General features: G+C 46.3%; 1 protein-coding gene across 2 annotated transcripts in view; it reads right to left on the bottom strand.

Annotated features, from left to right (window-relative positions):
* Sgk2 (serum/glucocorticoid regulated kinase 2) overlaps positions 1-3,281 on the bottom strand; it is a 25,868-nt gene extending 22,587 nt beyond the window's left edge. For both annotated transcript variants that reach the window (XM_021193118.2, XM_021193120.2), the window contains exon 1: positions 3,166-3,281. The gene's annotated coding sequence lies outside the window, so the exon portion shown is untranslated. The remainder of the gene's footprint in view (positions 1-3,165) is intronic.
* Between the last annotated feature and the right edge of the window lie 4,090 nt (positions 3,282-7,371).

The following is a 7,371-nucleotide window of genomic DNA, read 5'->3' as shown; positions in this document are numbered from 1 at the left end:
TATATATATATATATATATATATATATATATATATATGCTGTCTGTTAGAACCATGTGCCTATCCAGGTACCATAAAGACAAACCATGTGATCTAAAGGAGAGGTCCAGGCCTCTCCCTGAGCTATGGCCATGGAAAACAATGTACCTGCCAGTATCCTATAGATGTTTCAGAAAGCTGAAGCTGGCTCTCCATCCAGCTGGCCTTGGTCTTGACTACCTAGGTCTTTCCCATGAGCCCACTGTCTCTAAAGGAGACCTGGCTGGTTCGCAGCTCTTTTGCTGTGTGAGGGCTCACATCTCAGAATCTCACAAAGGTCTTGCTGTTAGGCACGACCTTTAAGTTCTCACAGGGTCCTGATGTGGACAGGTGTTCTGAGGAAGGAGGAACTGGGTGGGATCAACACAGCAACCGTCTTCTAGAGTGTTCTGTGTGGCTGGTCCGTTTGGGGGGGGGGGACAGAATAGACAGAGGGTGGGAGGGTCAGGCATTCTTAGAGACTCTACACTTCAAGGGACCTGGAAGTGTTGACCCAAGAATACTGCAGCAAACAGTATCAAAGTCTTTGGTTTTCTCACCAAATAGAAATGTTGAACCAATACACAAGTCTGTAAGGTGACTTGTTGACAAAACACATGTCTTTCCAAGGACATTTCAGTAATAAGAACCCCATGGGGTCTTCACTGGGCAGAAGCTAAGGACAGCCTAAGTGTCCCTGCCTGGCACTTAGGAACACCTCAGGCCACACACGCTGTCTCTGTCCTCACTTTGCATCCTGGTTGACTGCCCGTCTCTCTCTCTCTCTCTCTCTCTCTCTCTCTCTCTCTCTCTCTCTCTCTCTCTCTCTCTCTCTCCCTTCATTAAACTCCTCTAGAGTCGTCTGCCTTCCTCTGCTCACTCCTTTCCTGTTCCAATCCTGTACCCACCTCGAGTCTCGTCCTAGCATCCCAAGGGATCCGTGAACAGTGGATGACTGTCACTCAGGTGCCAGTGATGACACTGGTGTCCTCATTGCTCAGCCAGCCGAGGCTTTGACAACCCACCTGTCACTTTCCCTTTTTCCACTCTGCTCTGAGATGTGCTATGGTGCCTTCTGGCTCAGTCCCCTCCTGGACTCTTCTTTTCTTCTCCTTCTGCCCTGGCTCAGTCCTTGGGTCTCTATTTCTTTCCTACACCCATAATCAGTTCAGTGGCTCCAGCCATCACATGGTTGACTTCCAACAATGTGGCAGAGGCCTCGGTCTCAGTGGCACCTCTAGACTCTTGTGCTGGTTGATGTCAAGTGACGGGGTGTCGTGGTCTATCTGGGGTTTAGGGGTTCTGGCGCTGAGCCTCTGCAGACCCGAGAAAACCCTGATGCTTGCCCCAGCCCTCCATGAGAGCTGTCCTCTCCTCTGGTTTTGTTTCCTTGTCGCTCTTGCTCTCTAACTGTGTCACTAGTCAAGCGCTCAAACTAGAGCATCTGCTCATAAAGGCAGACTCTTCTGGCTTAGTATTCTCTACATCTAGAACAGGCCTGAAATAGAGGCAGTTTTCATGACATACTTGACTAATGAAGTCAAGGAATGGAACGCTCCGTCACGGTATACAGACAAAATGAAAATGTATATAACCCAAACCTCTGTCTATAGGCACCTACATGGATCAAAAATGAGGCCACACAGCTGATACAATTTTCAAGGAGAAAGCAAATTTTAGGACAGTTGGGGGCACTGGGGCAATCATTTTATTAAAGTGGAAAAAAAAAGGACAACAGGTATTTGCATTTATAACTCTGACAAAGGCAAGAAGCCACGACTACCATGGTTAGGTTAGGCTATTTGTTTTTGTTTTTGAACTATTGCAGAAAATTTCTCACAGTGTCACTGTTTAATCACTAAAATACCGAGCCTCAGCAGCCCTTCAGAATGTTCACTGCCCACTTTTCCTGTCACCTTGACCAAGACCCTACCCTACCCCACCCCGCAGAGGTCCTTTGATCCTGTATTACTGTCTTGTGATACAACCTGGCCCAACCTGGAATCAGTGTGTGTGTGTGTGTGTGTGTGTACATACATGTACCTGTGTATACGTGTGTGTGTGTGTGTGTGTGTGTGTGTGTGTGTGTGTTGCTGAAGGCTGGATTCAGCACTGCTTACCAAGTTCTCTACCTCTAAGCTCCACCCCAGTCCTATCAGCCCTATTTAAATGAGGAGGAGGAGGAAACCAAGGGATGGTGAAGAGAAATGATGTGAGTGAGATACCATGTTAATAAGTGATATAAGTTGGATTTGAACCCAAGCAAGCTGATCCCCAAACCCACAGCCGAGAATCTCCAGAAGAGTTTAGTCAGAAATAATGGAAAGACAGTGAATCTGCGATGGGCTGGTTCATTAAGAAAGAAGAAATTAGCAAGTTAGTTGGCTGGGAAGAAAGCCAGAGCCAGACTTTCGCGATTTTGTGGGTTACTTTCTCATCCATCTTCCTCCACCCCTCTTCTTCCACCCTTTCAACCCCAACACTTGATAAGAAAGAAAAAGAATAGAAGGGAAAAGGGGATGCCATTATCTGTAGACTACTTCCCGCTGATTAGGGGCAGTGAGTTCCTTGGGGCAAGTTTGATCTTCACAGTCAGGATATCTGATTTCTTGTTGTTATTGTTGTTGTTGTTTTTTCTTTGTGTGCAACTACTTGATAAACTGCAGCAAGCAACAGCAACCAACCAATACCACCATAGCCTCTGGGGCCCTAGCATTTATAATTTATACCCTATGAAAAGTCCCCAGAATTCCAAACATTACACAATCACAAAACAAAACGAAAAATCAAACCTCTCTGCAGCTAGTAAAACCATGCCCTGCTAGAGCATGAGGCAAATCACGGTCAGCTGCTGTGGACAATCTCATCCCACGCCCGGGATTAAAATGAAAACATATTGTTATGATATTCCCGTGTTCTTAAAGAAACCAAAATTCTCACTTCAGAAAGGGGAGAGGAGTTAGGGAGTAAGAAAACTTGGGTAGAAGAAAAGGAGAAACGGAGATGAAGTAAGGGAGGAAAAGGGGGGAGAAGGGTATGAAAAAGAAGGTGCGGAGTTTGGAAAGGATCTAGCCTAGGTTGGGATAACTCAGATGTGGCTGGAAGCTGAGAGTAAGGCCCATGCCCCGCTCACAGGGAAGCTGCTCACCTGGGAACCCTGGGTTCCAGCGCAGGTCCTGGAGAATTGTGTTTTCTCCCTCCGCACCCGTCCTTCTGACCTGCAACCCAATCCTGACTCACCCTACAACCTTCCCACGCAGGAGTGACCCGTCACCCACTCGCCTGACTCTCAAACCCACACAGGCTCAGCCTCCCAGTCCTGCCAGCTTCAGGACCTTCCAGTTACTCATTAACTGCCGGGCTGAATCACCACGGTTGCTGCACCACTGGCTCCTGGACAGCTGTGCCCTGGGGACCCTCCAAACTTTTAAAAACCGCAAACTGAAGCTATGTGACCTTGGGCAAATGACTCCAGCTCCCAGAGCCTCACGTGAATTCCTGAGCCTCCAAGAAGGCTCCCCTAAGTCTCTTCCGGACACTCTAACACCTTCATTCTTGAAATCACCCCCTTTCCACCGTCCAGCTGAAGTTAGGCTTGTCCACTTAACCCTCCCAGATGCCACCATCTGAGTCACTTCCCCCTTTTCCTGGAACATGGAGAAGGGACAATAAAAAGACCTGTTTCCTCCAACTCCCTCACACCATTTCTCTGAGGAGGGTTGCCTGCCTCTGTGTGCAGCCTTTGTCCTTGACAGCTTTCAGGAATGGGCAGCTCATTCCTGCTCTGTCTTGCTTCATTATTGGATGCCTCCCATTCTCTCTTGATTGAGCTGCTGCCTAACCACCCAGGGTTCACCTACCCTGACATCATTTTAGGAGAAGAATGTTTGTGGGGTGGAGTGGAGATCCTGCTCTGAATGTCGGAAACCTGAGGGCCAGGCACCGCACTGGGACTCATCTGAACTGAAGGATATTTTGTGGATGATGTGAAGCTGCCGGGCCAGGCATTCTGACTCAGGGAGGATGCAGGGTCAGACAACTAGGCAGGTGGGGACAGACTCTTCCAAGCGACCTCTCTGCAGGGTTTGATTTTGATTTCTGTGTTTAGAGTTTGATTTCACGCTGTTTAAAACAGTGTGCCACATATCCCAGGCCGGCCTGGAACTCCCTATATAACTGAGACCAATTTTGAACATCTGGTTCCCCCACTCCACCTCTCAAGTACTGGGATTACGGGCAGTACCATTATGCCCAGACCTTATGTGGTGCTGGGGATCAAAGCTAGCACCCTGCATATGCCAAGGGAGTATGCTATACAATCTACTTTCACAGCTGTTTACCATTGACTCTGTTTTTAAAAACCCACCAACGACTCAATGGTTCAGCTTAGTGCCTTAAAAACTACTGCTCCCGGGCTCCCGGGCTCCCGGGCTCCCGGGCTCTGCAGAGTTCTAGGGTGCCCTCAGTTCACCACCTTGCCCAGCACACACACCGGCACGTGTCTGGCCCTGGACCAGAAAGGGGAGGCAGCTAGCCTGAGTGTAAGAGCAAATCAGGACTCTGGCCAGGGCTCTGCCTCTTTCACTACTGCAGTTCCGCCAAGCTCCTCCCCTTAATCCCAGAGCTGCCCCCCCAAAAAAAAAAAAAAAAAAGCCACACACACAATGACATCAATTGTACAGACTGTATGCAAGAATTTCAGCTTACAGAAGAATGTTAAATTGAAAGTGAAAGATCCTTCCATACCCAGAATCCCTCATATTTCTAGAGGTATGTACTGTTAATTAAATGGTGACAGCTCCTCCAGACTTTGGCATGTGCTCTAGTGGACGTATCTGCTTGCAAAACTGACTCATAGTACACACACTACTCAGCTATCACTCCTCAGGAATTTATTTCTTTTTCCTCATGTATATCTTTCCACATCAACACAGGTTCAATTTTCTTTCTTTCTTTCTTTCTTTCTTTCTTTCTTTCTTTCTTTCTTTCTTTCTTTCTTTCTTTCTTTCTTTCTTTCTTTCTTCTCTCTCATTCTTTTCTTTTTCTCTTTCTTTCTTTCTTTCTTTCTTTCTTTCTTTCTTTCTTTCTTTCTTTCTTTCTTTCTTTCTTTCTTTCAATATCTTCTGTGTGTGTGTGCCTGAGTGTATATGTACTTCATGTGTCAGGTACCTGTGGAGGCCAGAAGAGGGCATCTGGTCCCCTAGTACTGGAGTTACAGTGGTTGTGTGCTGCCTGATGTGGAAGCTGGATGGGAACCAAACCTGGGTCCTCTGCTCTTAAGTGATGAGCCATCTTCGCACTAGCCCTTAAAGTTGGAGGTCAGAAGGCGACTTCTGGGAGTTGGCTGTCTCCTTCCATTTTTACGTGGCTTCTTGGGGACCTACCTGAAGTCATCAGGCCTGTGTGACAAGTGCCTTCTTGCCAGCTCAACTTTATCTTTTCGTGCGAGTTGGAGCACCCTCTAGTGTGGGATTGCTTTCACGATTCTTAGCCTTAGTTCTTTGTCATTAAGCATTTGTGCTCTTACTAATTTCATGATACTTTAAACGAGAACCCCCAGAGAACAGCTGAGGTCCTGTACTAACACTTCTGTGTGTCCTGTAACTGGGAATTATTAACCCATCTACCAACTTACTATAACAATCAACGTGACTCCCCGCCATGGTCGAACTTGTCCTTCTTTCTCTGTGACCTGAAGAAAAAAGCCAAGATGTTTCCTGTACACACCTTCTCCCGGCTTTTCTTCCTTCTTCCTTTCCCTTCCCGTCTCCTTGCATGAACTCTGTTGTGAGGGTATGAAGGTCAATGATACATTCTTGGGGCTGGGTTGCTCAGTGGTTAAGAGCCCTGGCTGCTCTTACAGAAGGCCTAAATTCAGTTCCCAGCACCCATGCGGCAGCTTAAAACACCTGCAACTTATGTTCTGGACGACACCGTCTTCTCCGTTCACTTAACATACATGCACAACACACCCATGAACAGAGTGAAAATAAATGTAACAAAAAGATACAGTCTTGGGGACAAAGATGGGGACACAAGACACTGAACCGGTGCAGACATATCTCCATGAACACTCTCCCTAACTTGACATGCTCTGGTACACTTTGTCCTTTGTCCTGACTTCTCCACCCTCCACTAAGGCCACCTGCAGACTCATCCACAGGCAGAGTGAATCACATGTTCACATTCAGACTTGAAAACTTCTACCCAGTCAGCCCAGAAAACCGACCCACGTGAGTAGGGAAACAGAACCCTTGATAAAGCAGACGTACACACAGGAAGGAAGGACATTATTCTGTTTTGAGAAAAGAAAAAACAAACAACAAATAAAAGATCTACAAAGTTAAAAATCAAATAGGTCTGCCAGGCAGTGGTGGCACAGATCTTTAATCCCAGCACTCAGGAGGCAGAGGCAGATGGATCGCTGAGTCCAGACCAGCCTGGTCTACAGAATGACTTCTGGAACAGCTAGGGCTACACAGAGTAACCCTGTTTTGGAAACAAAAAAATCAAATAGTTCTATTAGGGAAATACTGAAGCATATCTTCCTTTCCCATACCTCATGCAGAGGTCAGTTCCATGTATCTAAATAATCTGCATATATTTTTCCTTCTTCCGTCTTTTAGTTTGGTACATCGTCAAGTGGCTTTCTCCCTGCTCTTGAGCACAGATGTTTAGGTCTCCTCCATCCAAACACACACTTCTGATTTTTTTTCCCACTAGTTAACCTATGGTTGCCTCAGCTACTGTTTTGTTTGTTTGTTTGTTTGTTTATCAACTGGACACAAACCTACACAAATCTAAAAGGAGGGAATTTTAATTGATAAAATGTCTCTATAAGTTTGGCCTCTCGGCAAGTCTGTGGGTATTGCCTTGGCTAGTGGTTGATGTAGTGGTCCTGAATGGTATAAGAAAGAAAACTGCAGAAGCCGTGGGCAGCAAGACAGAAAGGAGAGTTCCTTCATGGTCTCTGCTTCTGTCCCTGCCCCGACTTCTCTTAGTGATGGGCTGTTACCTGGAGGCATAAAATGAAGTAAGCCCTTCCCTCCCAAGTAGCTTTTCTTTTGGTCACTGTGGTTTTTTGTTCACAACAATAAAAACCCAAACTAAGAAGGGCAGTGGTGGCATGTACCTTTAATTCCAGCACTCAGGAGGCAAAAGTGGGCAGAGCTTTGAGTTCAAGGCCATTTTGGTCTACAGTGTGAGTTCTAGGACAGCCAAGGCTACACAGAGAAACCCTGTCTTGAAAAACCAAAAGAGAAAAAAAAAGAAAAAAAGAAAAAATATAAAATTAAAAAAAAAGAAAAACCAAAAGAGAAGAAGATGAGGAGGAGGAAGAAGATGAACAGGAGGA

The sequence above is a fragment of the Mus pahari genome, chromosome 3 (assembly GCF_900095145.1).
Source record: "Mus pahari chromosome 3, PAHARI_EIJ_v1.1, whole genome shotgun sequence".
In the NCBI taxonomy this organism is placed as follows: Eukaryota; Metazoa; Chordata; class Mammalia; order Rodentia; family Muridae; genus Mus; species Mus pahari.
This window is presented reverse-complemented; position numbering and strand designations above follow the sequence as displayed.